The following is a 13,928-nucleotide window of genomic DNA, read 5'->3' on the forward strand; positions in this document are numbered from 1 at the left end:
CTTCCCGGTACACCAGCATGGGGTCAACCACCCACTCACTGTCACTCATCTTAAGGCAGCTGGAGGCCGCGCCCTGTTACCGCTTTCTCAGAGCTTGAGCCGCCCTAAGCTGCCTATTGTCGCTTCCCTTCGCCGCTCCCCTGACGGCTACGGTCAATTCTGAATACTTCCCTGGGATAAACTAGCCTCCAGTAAATCGACGCGTTTCCACAAAGTTTTCATGTCGTGTGAATTACTTTAAAACCATCACCTGACATTAATTATTCCAGTAAGTCCATACTATACCCTGCATTGTGCCTTGTCAGTCATTTTTGTTCAGCCCTACTGTTCGCTCAATGTTAGTTCGGTGATCTTTAATGTCTTCATGTAAGGGGCATAGTTCTTGCCATCTTACAATGTAAATACGGCCTGAGAGGCAGTGACTGGACTTCACTTCTCTCCCAGATACCATACGGTATGTCCAACCCTATGCATATAGTATTATTTATGAAAAGCCTATGTGACGGATTGTACGTATATTTCAATTTCCATTAACCGTATTTTATAGACTTTATGTTCTCTTTCCCGAGCTGTAACCAAATCATTGAAGTGCTTCGTAACGTCACCGCAGACATCAGAAAGTAGGTGAATACTGCGAAACATTCACTGTAACATAAATGTCTCCAGTTGCTAACAGCCAAATTGTAAATGTTGACCTTTCTTAATATTATGTGCTCTGCTTTTAGTAAATAATGAGAACACAGGGAAAAGAAGCGTTAACCGACATATGTGCAAAATTTTGGAATAATGCTAAGGAAAACCGGAGTTAACCCTAGGTTTCTAAACCCTCGTAAAATTTACGACTGCAGTAGAGTATAAAACAGGAGATTTGTTCGTAATTTGCTAAGTAACACAGTATTGTAGATATAATAATTGTAATTGACTGCCGGCCGCTGTGACCGAGCGGTTCCAGGCGTTTCAATCCGGAACCGCGCTGGTGCTACGTTGGCAGGTTCGAATCCTGCCTCGGGCACGGATGTGTCTGATGTCCTTAGGTTAGTCAGTTTTAAGTAGTTTTAAGTCTAGGGAACTGATGACCTCAGATGTTAAGTCCCATAGTGCTTAGAGAAATTTGAACCATTTTTGTTATTGACTGATGCACAACATATGAATTATGACTTACTTTGAAATAATTTGGAGTAATAGAATTTGTCACCATTTAGTGATTTAGTGTTTACTGCTAAACCTATATGCAGGTCAATTCTAGTGTCCGAATCCACTCGTCGACTTTGAACAATGACGTCAAACCTAAAGCAGAGACGCTACATAGAAGCAATCTTTGAAAGCAACTGATCATATTCGTATACAAATTAATGAAGCATATGATAAAATTAGACTCACAGTTCGCGTGATTAATTACTTAGCCACAAATTATGTCGAAAATAATTGAAGGTAACGAAAGTAAATAAGAACAAAAAAAGTATACATGTCTGAATTAAATTGCTGTCGTAATTTACAAGAATAAGAAAAGCACAGAGAACCATTACATCAATTACATTGTAGAGCATAATGAAGTCATAATATTGTGAAATAGAATTAATTTTGAATAATAATTACTGAATCTAATCGGGCAAGTACAGAAGTAACGAAAATTCAAAAAAGTAGGTTCTAAGAATTGTTAGAATCAGTAAATAGAATTAAGCTATATATGTCATTTCTAGTTACCTATTCCAACCATTTCATGGTACATTACTTAGTTCGCATTTCCAGCATGTGTGTGCATTGAAATGTAGTAGGACTTCTGTATTTGCATTTCTCTGAACTTCTGCGGAAAAATGTCTAATATTAGAATCGGTAACTAGAATTGACCTATATAGGTTCATTATTAGACCGTTTTAACAACAAGCGTGTGCACTGAACTGATGCCGGATTTCTACCTCTACTGCTACGAAACAGAGAAGTTAGGATCTGTACCTACAATATTTGTACCTCTTTCGTAATAGTTCTGAGAACTTGAGTCTATGTGATTGCCGTAAGCTTAGTGACAACAGTGCCTCCCAATTTAAGTTATACAATATAGCACTGAAGATGGTCACTCAGTGACAGAAAATCGATTTTGCAATAGTAAAAAATATACGACCAATGCTGTCTCTTTTTTCAAGTTCTGAGAACAATAAGAAATCCAGAAATCCTAAAGAAAACATAGCCCACAGATCTACTGCAAAAATGTACAAAATAATCATCTATCGAATGGTTGGAATTGGTAACTAGAACTGAACGGTGTGAAAGCTCAATTCTAGTTACCGATTCCAGTTTTTGTTATTTCACCACAGTAGTTTTAGAGAGCGATTACAAATGTAGAAATGCAATTAGTTTTCAGTGCATGCAACTAATGCAAAAATAATCTACAAATGAATCATAGAAGGGCTGTAATCGGTAACCAGAATTTACCTATCCATGTTAAGTTCAGTTATTAATACCAATATTAGCTACTTTTTGTGGATTTTCGTTTGCTGTGTGCTCGCTTTTCTTTTAGAATTTAGCGTATCAATTTGTCCACATTTCATGCTGCTGTTTCGTATTTGTTTTAATTCATTTCATTTTCCCCTTAGATGTTAGTTCCTCTCCGCCGTAACCCGCAACTTCCCTGTGCTTCTCCCGTTAAATTCAGTAACTAATAGCAAAATTGGGGTCTAGTGAAGCAGGGGATACAACCCGTCGGCTTTGACCAATGACGACATACATTATTCATGGATAATAATGTCTTCACTTTCGGCCATAGATTAAAAAAAAAACAGTTCTGTGTTCCGGATAAGCACTATCATTGTACATTAAAATAATTTAATGCGATTTTAAAGGAGATCGCTACACATTGCTCAAAATATTCTTCGTGAGCATTTATTTAAATACACTCCTGGAAATGGAAAAAAGAACACATTGACACCGGTGTGTCAGACCCACCATACTTGCTCCGGACACTGCGAGAGGGCTGTACAAGCAATGATCACACGCACGGCACAGCGGACACACCAGGAACCGCGGTGTTGGCCGTCGAATGGCGCTAGCTGCGCAGCATTTCTGCACCGCCGCCGTCAGTGTCAGCCAGTTTGCCGTGGCATACGGAGCTCCATCGCAGTCTTTAACACTGGTAGCATGCCGCGACAGCGTGGACGTGAACCGTGTGTGCAGTTGACGGACTTTGAGCGAGGGCGTATAGTGGGCATGCGGGAGGCCGGGTGGACGTACCGCCGAATTGCTCAACACGTGGGGCGTGAGGTCTCCACAGTACATCGATGTTGTCGCCAGTGGTCGGCGGAAGGTGCACGTGCCCGTCGACCTGGGACGGTACCGCAGCGACGCACGGATGCACGCCAAGACCGTAGGATCCTACGCAGTGCCGTAGGGGACCGCACCGCCACTTCCCAGCAAAGTAGGGACACTGTTGCTCCTGGGGTATCGGCGAGGACCATTCGCAACCGTCTCCATGAAGCTGGGCTACGGTCCCGCACACCGTTAGGCCGTCTTCCGCTCACGCCCCAACATCGTGCAGCCCGCCTCCAGTGGTGTCGCGACAGGCGTGAATGGAGGGACGAATGGAGACGTGTCGTCTTCAGCGATGAGAGTCGCTTCGGCCTTGGTGCCAATGATGGTCGTATGCGTGTTTGGCGCCGTGCAGGTGAGCGCCACAATCAGGACTCCATACGACCGAGGCACACAGGGCCAACACCCGGCATCATGGTGTGGGGAGCGATCTCCTACACTGGCCGTACACCACTGGTGATTGTCGAGGGGACACTGAATAGTGCACGGTACATCCAAACCGTCATCGAACCCATCGTTCTACCATTCCTAGACCGGCAAGGGAACTTGCTGTTCCAACAGGACAATGCACGTCCGCATGTATCCCGTGCCACCCAACGTGCTATAGAAGGTGTAAGTCAACTACCCTGGCCAGCAAGATCTCCGGATCTGTCCCCCATTGAGCATGTTTGGGACTGGATGAAGCGTCGTCTCACGCGGTCTGCACGTCCAGCACGAACGCTGGTCCAACTGAGGCGCCAGGTGGAAATGGCATGGCAAGCCGTTCCACAGGACTACATCCAGCATCTCTACGATCGTCTCCATGGGAGAATAGCAGCCTGCATTGCTGCGAAAGGTGGATATACACTGTACTAGTGCCGACATTGTGCATGCTCTGTTGCCTGTGTCTATGTGCCTGTGGTTCTGTCAGTGTGATCATGTGATGTATCTGACCCCAGGAATGTGTCAATAAAGTTTCCCCTTCCTGGGACAATGAATTCACGGTGTTCTTATTTCAATTTCCAGGAGTGTAGTTGGTTGTTTGCAATACATTCGGTACTTAATTTCATTCTTAGTGATATTGAGGTAATTTTGACTATTAGATTGCCGGCCGCTGGTGGCCGAGCGGTACTAGGCGCTTCACTCTGGAACCGCGCGACCGCTACGGTCACAGGTTCGAATCCTGCCTCGGGAATGGATGTGTGTGATGTCCTTAGGTTAGTTAGGTTTAAGTATTTCTAAGTTCTAGGGGACTGATGGCCTCAGATGTTAAGTCCCATAGTGCTCAGAGCCATTTTTGACCATTAGATTCTTATTTTAGGTCAATTTTTAACATCTCATTTTCCTTTGTAGGTAGGAATTTATCTGTTCCGATGAACCTGGATGATTTGAGAGGGGCTATGGGCGTAGACAAGTTGGCCACGCATTTTTTTTTTTTTTTTTTTTTTTTTTTTTACAAATGTGTGGTCTCGTTGCTGAGTCGCCGTGCTCACGACTTATTGGTATGGCGCTGCAGCAGAGATAGGTTTTGGCGATCCATTAGACGAGGGACGTGGTTCGAAAAATCTAAGCTCGCCGCGAGAGACATTATGAAAATCACGTACTGTTGGTGTTTGAGAAATCCTTTGTGGCTGTGTGTCCATGAACGTCGTGTGAGTAAGCGTACATTTGTGGATTGGTACTCTTTTTGTAGGGAAGTTTGTGGGGAATACATGAATCATAGAGGGCTGTTGGGGGGTGGGTGTTATGCTCGAAACTCACGAGTCGCATTTTGGCAAAAGGAAGTATGACAGCGGCGAAACTCCGGTGGGATTATGGGTTGGGGTGGGTGGGTGGGGGGGGGGGGGGGGCTCTAGTTTCAGCTCAAGAATGTGACGATGTAGTGTTTAAAGTAGTACCCAATAGAAGGAAGGAAGTTTTGGTCAGCTTAATTGAAGATCACGTTGGAGAGGGCTTAATTGTAATTTCAGATGGGTTTTCTTCATATGGGGTTTAGGGGAAAGGGGTTATCAGCATCTCGTAGTTAATCACAATACTGGGTTCAGATCATTATCCACAGGGGCTTGCATGAAGAGGGTTATTGGTCAGCTTTAAAATCTCTTGTAGGGAAGGGGAAACGACGGATTTCCACACTTCAAAGTCACTTAGACGAATATTCATAGAGGCGCAGTATTCCCCAAACATATTGCCCGTTTAAATGTTTTGTTAAACGTATTGGGCAGATGTACCGTCCGAAATATATTAGCTAATTCACATTAGGATGGGGGGTGGGGGTGAACGTGTGATTTGTTTGTGATGTGTGTCGTGTATGTGATTTTTGTTGATGTCTTTCTAGGCGAGCTTTGGTTCTGTTAAGAAGTTCCCGTGTGGTAAGTTCAGTCTTCCATTTTTCTTTCTTTTACTGCATTTGACTATTTTAACATATTTCATTGTTGTGTTACACCACTACGTATGTTTTCGTCTACTCCAGTACGTAATAGAAATTTCGAAGCTGTAGTTCTTGTTTCGTTTCCCAGCTCTAGTATCAGTACGATGTTTTCGGATCTGTAGTAGCAATATAAAAGGCGAAACGCCCGACACAACTAAAATTTGTATCCCGTCCTTGAGTTGACCTTTACACTGGCACTACCTATTCAAGGACAACGACATACGTAACATTGATGAGGTTTACCTATATATGTCAACTGCAGAGCAGGATACAAATAATGTTTGTAGCTATATAGCTCATCTAAAGATTAGGAAACTATTGTCACTGCTGTGATCAGAACTATAACTTTCGTTCGATATTATTAGCATCGAAGGCAAAAATAAAAAACTGTACCCCATAGCGAAGTACGGGATACAAATTGTATATGTGTCGTCTTATTGCCTCTTCGTGTAGTTCAACGTTGCAAATGTAACGTACGTCCATTTCCACGTTTTCGTTAGCAGGTACATACAAGGTTTTACAAAAAGGTACGGCCAATCTTTCAGGAAACATTCCTCACACACAAATAAAGAAAAGATGTTATGTGGACATGTGTCCGGAAACGCTTAATTTCCATATTATAGCTCATTTTAGTTTCGTCAGCATGTACTGTACTTCCTCGATTCACCGCCAGTTGGCCCAATTGAAGGAAGGTAATGTTGACTTCGGTGCTTGTGTTGACATGCGACTCATTGCTCTACAGTACTGGCATCAAGCACATCAGTACGTAGCATCAACAGGTTAGTGTTCATCACGAACGTGGTTTTGCAGTCAGTACAATGTTTACAAATGCGGAGTTGGCAGATGCCCATTTGATGTGTAGATTAGCACGGGGCAATAGCCGTGGCGCGGTACGTTTGTATCGAGACAGACTTCCAGAACGAAGGTGTCCCGACAGCAAGACGTTCGAAGGAATTGATCGGCGTCTTAGGGAGCACGGAACATTCCAGCCTACCACTCGCGACTGGGGAAGACCTAGAAGGACCAGGACACCTGCAATGGACGAGGCAATTCTTCGTGCAGTTGACGATAACCCCAATGTCAGCGTCCGAGAAGTTGCTGCTGTACAAGGTAACGTTGACCACGTCACTGTATGGAGAGTGCTACGGGAGAATCAGTTGTTTCCGTACCATGCACAGCGTGTGCAGGCACTATCAGCAGCTGATTGGCCTGCATGGGTACACTTTTGCAAATGGTTCATCCAACAATGTGTCAATCCTCATTTCAGTGCAAATGTTCTCTTTACGGATGAGGCTTCATTCCAACGTGATCAAATTGTAAATTTTCACAGTCAACATGTGTGGGCTGACGAGAATCCGCACGCAACTGTGCAATCACGTCATCAACACAGATTTTCTGTGAACGTTTGGGCAGGCATTGTTGGTGATGTCTGGATTGGGTCCCACGTTCTTCCACCTACGCTCAATGGAGCACGTTATCATGATTTCATACGGGATACTCTACCTGTGCTGCTAGAACATGTGCCTTTACAAATACGACACAAGATGTGGTTCATGCACGATGGAGCTCCTGCACATTTCAGTCGAAGTGTTCGTACGCTTCTCAACAACAGATTCGGTGACCGATGGATTGGTAGAGGCGGATCAATTCCGTGGCCTCCACGCTCTGCTGACCTCAACCCTCTTGACTTTCATTTATGGGGGCATTTGAAAGCTCTTGTCTACGCAACCCCGGTACCAAATGTAGAGACTCTTCGTGCTCGTATTGTGGACGGCTGTGATACAATACGCCATTCTCCAGGGCATCACCGCTTCAGGTATTCCATGCGACGGAGGGTGGATGCATGTATCCTCAGGAACGGAGGACATTTTGAACATTTCCTGCAACAAAGTGTTTGAAGTCACGCTGGTACGTTCTGTTGCTGTGTGTTTCCATTCCATGATTAATATGATTTGAAGAGAAGTAATAAAATGAGCTGTAACATGGAAAAAATGGTTCAAATGGCTCTGAGCACTATGGGACTCAACTGCTGAGGTCATTAGTCCCCTAGAACTTAGAACTAGTTAAACCTAACTAACCTAAGGACATCACAAACATCCATGCCGGAGGCAGGATTCGAACCTGCGACCGTAGCGGTCTTGCGGTTCCAGACTGCAGCGCCTTTAACCGCACGGCCACTTCGGCCGGCGGTAACATGGAAAGTAAGCGTTTCCGGACACATGTCCACATAACATATTTTCTTTCTAAGTGTGTGAGGAATGTTTCCTGAAAGTTTAGGCGTACCTTGGTGTAACACCCTGTATAGATGGTCAACGGAAATATGAGATACAAATATTATATACGTAGTTCCTTCTGCCATTAGTAGTACTACTATCTACGTAAGAACAGACTGTTAGTGGTAGCGGAGGCGAAAGAAACAACACCTGTAAAATTTGTATCCCGTGCTTCAGTTGACCAATACAGTTCAACAGAACAACTAACGAAAACGAAGAAATCGACGTACACTAAACTTGTATCCTGTATTGCAGTTAACCAATACAATTCGAATGAGGTTCGAGAAACACCCCATATATATGTGACATGAGGTATTCTATGCTACCAATATTTCCATCCATTTTTCCCCTTCATTTTCCACAGAAATAATACGATAGAAACACGCGATATCCTTAATGTGAAAATACTACTTGTATATGTCAACCATATTTTTTCCCTCTAGTATTCCTTTGTTTCTGAACACTCTTGTCAGCTGGTAAAACTGTGTAATAAATGATCTCTGGAAAATTCTGACGTCACTGGTCAAAGCCGACAGGTTGTATCCCGTGCTTAACTATACCCCAAAATTGACGATATTTTATAATATTGTGGCTTCACCATGCGCCTTACTGTAATACATGTATAAGGTTCTCTGTGCCTTCCTACTCGCTTAAATTAGGGTAATAATTCTTACCAGACATGAAAATTTGTTTTTAATTCTTGTTTTTATTCATTTTCGTTATCTGCAATTTGTTTCACATAATTCACGACTAAGTAAATGGCTGCGTGATATTGAGACTGTAGTTTTATCGCATGCTACAGTTATTTGTTTACGAGTATGATGCGTTGCTTTCATAGATTGCCTATACGCAGCCTCTGTGCTTCAGTTATGACGTCATCGCTGAAAGCCGACGAGTGAAATCGGACTCTAGAATTTATGTCTTAGATGTATTTCATATTTAAAACTGAAACACCTGAATTCTATTTTTTTTCCTGCTCCATTTTGTTTACTTCGTAAAGAAACAATGCCCTCGCCTTGTATATAATGGCTTCTGAACATAAGAGGTTTGCGTTGTGTATCTAACTACATAGTGTTGTATACTGAGTACTAGCTTTTGTTGCTTTTTACGCGGTTTTTCCGTCTGAATGCACAGTGGACATGATTTGACCCAGCCATGTAGCGCATTGGTTACCACACTGGACTCGCACACGGGAGAACGACGGTTCAAACCCGCGTCCAGCCATCCAGATTTAGGTTTTCCGTGATTTCTCTAAATCGCTCCAGGCAAATGCCGGGATGGTTCCTTCGAAAAGGCGCAGCCGATTTCATTCCCTAATCGGACCTTGTGCTGCGTCACTGATATCCCCGATGGTGACGGGATGTTAAAGACTAATCCCCCTCCCCTATTTTGGCGTCATGACAAGTAGAAAGAGATGTCATTGATGCTTTTTATGCTGTTTTGGCCCCAGGCCTGTTAAGTCCAATGTTTCCCAAGCGATGTGGTACAACGTTGCCGGTATAGATGGAATTACCTAACAACTAGTACCACAATTACTGAATGCCAAACACTTGCGGTCGTGCACATTGCACAGTACGGCTGGTTTAATGTCCAACTCACACCACAGCCATCATATCGCCGTTAATTTGTCGTTTCTAAGCGAACCCATTTCCGTTGCGACACTTACAGCATCACAACTTGTTAAAAGTATGTTAAATTCTTTTTTGTTTCTATAACGTTTCCATCTACTACGACGATGTGAGACCTGAGTTTCTCCTGGCGTATTCAACTTTCAAATAACTTGCGGGAATTCAGCCAGGTAACACTTTCAGCGACCGCCGATATTTCGGCGGGAGAACACCCCGCCATTTTCAAGGCAAACTGCAACGGACAGGCGGCGTGCATGCAAATTTAGCAGCAGCCAAATAGATCTGCTATTGCCGAACATTGCTTGGATACTGGTCACCCCATGTTATATAATAACACCGAGATATTGGCATGCACGTCCAGCTATTGGGACAGTGTCATTAAGGAGGCAGTTGAGATTAAACTAGCGAGCAACCTCGTTAACAGGGATGGAGGTTTCTGTTTAAACTCTGTTTGGAATCCGGCTCTCTCCCTTGTCAAAAAACAGAGGAACAGAGTCAATGCTGCCTCACCTGTGAATTCATAGTCTCACTATCGATAGCTCTGACTTTGGTCATCTTTGGTGGCACTAGTGTTCAGTGTGTGTGTTATCTTTCCTGCTTCTGTCGCAGAACCGAGGTATTAAATTTGCATGCACGCCGCCTGTCCGTTGCAGTTTGCCTTGAAAATGGCGGGGTGTTCTCCCGCCGAAATATCGGCGGTCGCTGAAAGTGTTACCTGGCTGAATTCCCGCAAGTTATTTGATACTACGACGATGTTACGTTCAAGTCTAATCCCATTTTCAGCAGTGATTCTTTTCTTACAGCTTTTTGAGTCTGGAAATTTAATTGTAATGCTCTCGCAATTATTGACCGAAAATGTAAAAAGGCTGTCATATTCTAACAATTAAGAAGTAAAGTAATGGGTTGGTGAATAAGTTCATAGACTTTTATATAAGTTAAGTCAACACAATTTTTGGAAATTTGTGGTAAGTTCTGTGGGACCGAACTGCTACGGTCATCGGTCCCTAGGCCTATCCAGAAATCCTACAAAAAATAGGCCACAGATGTACAAAATGTACAAAATTATCAACCAATTCTAGTTACAGATTACAATTTTTGTTATTTCGCCGCAGTAGTTTTAGAGAGCGATTACAAATGTAGAAATGCAGTTACTTTTCTGTGCATGCCACTACTGCAAAAATAATTTGCAAATGAACCATAGAATGGGTGGAATCGATAACTGAAATTTAACCATGAATGTTAAGTTCAGTATCAGTTTCAATATTCCCTATTTTGATTTGATTTTCGTTTGCTGTGAGCTTGCTTTTCTTTTAGAATTTACCGCATCAGTTTCTCCACATTTCATGCTGCTTTTTCGTATTTGTTTTAATTCATTTCATTTTCCCGTTTTTCTGTTAGTTTTTAGTTCCTCTACATCCTAAACCGCAACTTTCCTGTGCTTCTACCGTTAGATTCAGTAACTAATAGCAAAATTAACGCTATTTTATAACAGTATGGCTTCACCATGCGCATTACTGTAATTCATGTATAAGGTTCTCTGTGCTTTCCTACTCGCTTAAATTACGGTAATAATTCTTATTCATTTTCGTCATGTGCAATTTGTTTCGGCATAATTCACGACAAAGTAAATAGCTGCGTGAAATGAGATTGTAATTTTATCGCATGCTACAGTCATTTGTTTACGAGTATGATGCGTTGCTTTCATAGATTGCCTATATGCAGCCTCTGTGCTTCAGTTATGACGTCATCGTTGAACGCCGACGAGTGAAATCGGACTCTACAATTTATGTCCTAGATGTATTTCATATTTAATAACTAACTGAGACATCTGAATTCTATTTTTTTTCCTGCTCCATTTTGTTTGCTTCGTAAAGAAACAATGCCCTCGCCTTGAAAGTAATTGTTTCTGAGCATAAGAGGTTTGCGTTGTGTAGCTAATTACGTAGTGTTGGGGTCTGGTTTAGCAGGGGATACAACCCGCCAGCTTTGATCAATGACGTCAGAATTGGCCAGAGAGCATGTATTACAAAGATGAAAGAGCTGAGAAGAATGTTCAGAAACAAAGGAATGCAAGAGAGAAAAACTGTACTTCACATATACAAGGGCCAGAAGTATTTTCACGTTAACGATATCGCGTGTTTGTATCTTAGTATTTCTCCGCAAAATACAATGGAAAGAAATGAATGAAATATATTACTAGCAAAGAATACATCACGTTACATGTATGTCAGTTGTATCTCGAAACTCTTTAGAACTGTATTGCTTAAGTGCAATACGGGATACAAGTTCAGCGTACGTCGATTTCTTAGTTTCAAGTAGCGTTGCTATCCTGTTGTTCACTTGAACGATGTATCCTCCGCTTCGGTAAACCGTTAGTGGAACACGGGATACAAATTATTGATGTGTTGTTTATTTCGTCTCCGCTATTACTAACAGTCTTTTCTTACGTACATATCAGTACTACTGATGACACAAGGACCTACGTATGTAATATATGTATACCAGACTTCCGTCGACCTCTATATATGTACACTGGTAACGAAAAGGTGGAAATAGACGTAAGTTACATTTGCAACCTGTACCACAACTGAACTACACGGAGACAAGAAGACGACACATGTAGAATTTGTATCCCGTACTTCACTATGGGGTGCAGATTACTTGTTGTCTTGGCCGCTCATAGCATCCCATTCGTTAGTTGAGCTATATAGCTATACGCAACATTTGTATCTTGCTCTCCAGTTGACGTACATAGTGTCGGTGTAAACGCGAAGTGAAGGACGGAATACAAATTTCAGTTGTGTCAGGGGTTTCGCCTGTGATATAGCAAGTACACATTCGAAAATGTCGTACTGACACAATTGCTGGGAAACGAAAGAAGATCGACAGCTGAGAAATTTCTATTACGTACTTCACAACACGAAAATACACTTATTGATGGAATAAAACAGTGAAATATGTCAGAATAGCGAAATACAGTGAAAGAAGCAAATGGAAAAGTGAACTTAGCACACTGATATATCGAGGAATAACCGAAGCTCGCCTAGACAGACAGTAACGAAAATTCCATACCCACAAACAGACAAATCCATTCCTATAAACGAAAATAAGACAGTATATATTGTTCTACAATAACCAACTAATACTCCAAATTACCTCAATATCATTGCGAAGAATTTTAATGTACAATGATAGCGCTTAAATATGCCTCGAAGTTAAGACATTACTATCTATGACTAATGAATGACGTCATTGGTCAAAGCCGACGGGTTGTATCCCCTGCTTTACTAAACCCTAGTGTTGTATACTGAGTACTAGCGCCAAAAATTAGTGACGTGGGGCTCATGGACTACGTCCGTTTATCTCGTGTTGTCTTCCGTTCCCAATGATCCGAAGGTTTGGCACAGATACAAGCAAAGAATAGCGAAGAGTGGAGAACTACGCACAAATACTGGTTCGCGGGCGTTCGCTTCCATTCGCTGCGGTGTGAACAAGGCCTTTCGAAAATATGACCCGAAGGTGACCACAGTGTGAAACAAATTGTTCAAAACGAAACTGACTACTGGTGTGTTTCGTATGCTGCAGCTCCTTCCCTTGCAGTCTTCGATCGGGATCGGTAAGAAGAAAATGAAAAATATGAGTTCGTCCACTCACCCCGTGACTTCTGTACACTGAGGAAGACTGGCCACCACTTGCGCTGGGAAGTACGCTCTTCCATTCGGCCTTCACCCTCACGACGTCTTCGATCAGACTGTTGCTAAGCAACAGACCGCCTCGCTTTACGTCACAATTCACTGTTGCAGGTTGCGTCACGAGAAAACCACAGAAAACGTGCTCCTAGTTCACTGCGAGGATACTGTAACTATATAACTACACTTAAGAGCCAAAGAAACTGGTACAACTGCCTAATATCGTGTAGGATCCCAGCGAGCACGCAGAAGTACCACAACATGACGTGGCAAGGGCTCGACTAATGTCTGAAGTGCTGCTGGAAGGAATGTACCGTGAATCCTTCAGGGCTGTCCATACATCCGAGAGAGTACGAGGGAGTGGAGATCTCTTCTGAAAAGCACGTTGCTAGGCATCCAGGATTTGCTCGATAATGTGCATTTCTGGGCAGTCTGGTGGCCAGCGGAAGTATCTAAACTCAGAAAATTGTTCCTGGAGCACTCTGTAGTAACTCTGGACGTGTGCGGAGTTGCATTGTCCTGCTGGAATTTCTCAAGCCCGTCGGAAGGCACAGTGGACATGAATGGATGCAGGTGATCAGATAGGACGCTTACATACGTGTCACCTGTCAGAGTCGTATATAGACGTACC

Source organism: Schistocerca nitens, chromosome 12 (assembly GCF_023898315.1).
Source record: "Schistocerca nitens isolate TAMUIC-IGC-003100 chromosome 12, iqSchNite1.1, whole genome shotgun sequence".
Classification (NCBI taxonomy): domain Eukaryota; kingdom Metazoa; phylum Arthropoda; class Insecta; order Orthoptera; family Acrididae; genus Schistocerca; species Schistocerca nitens.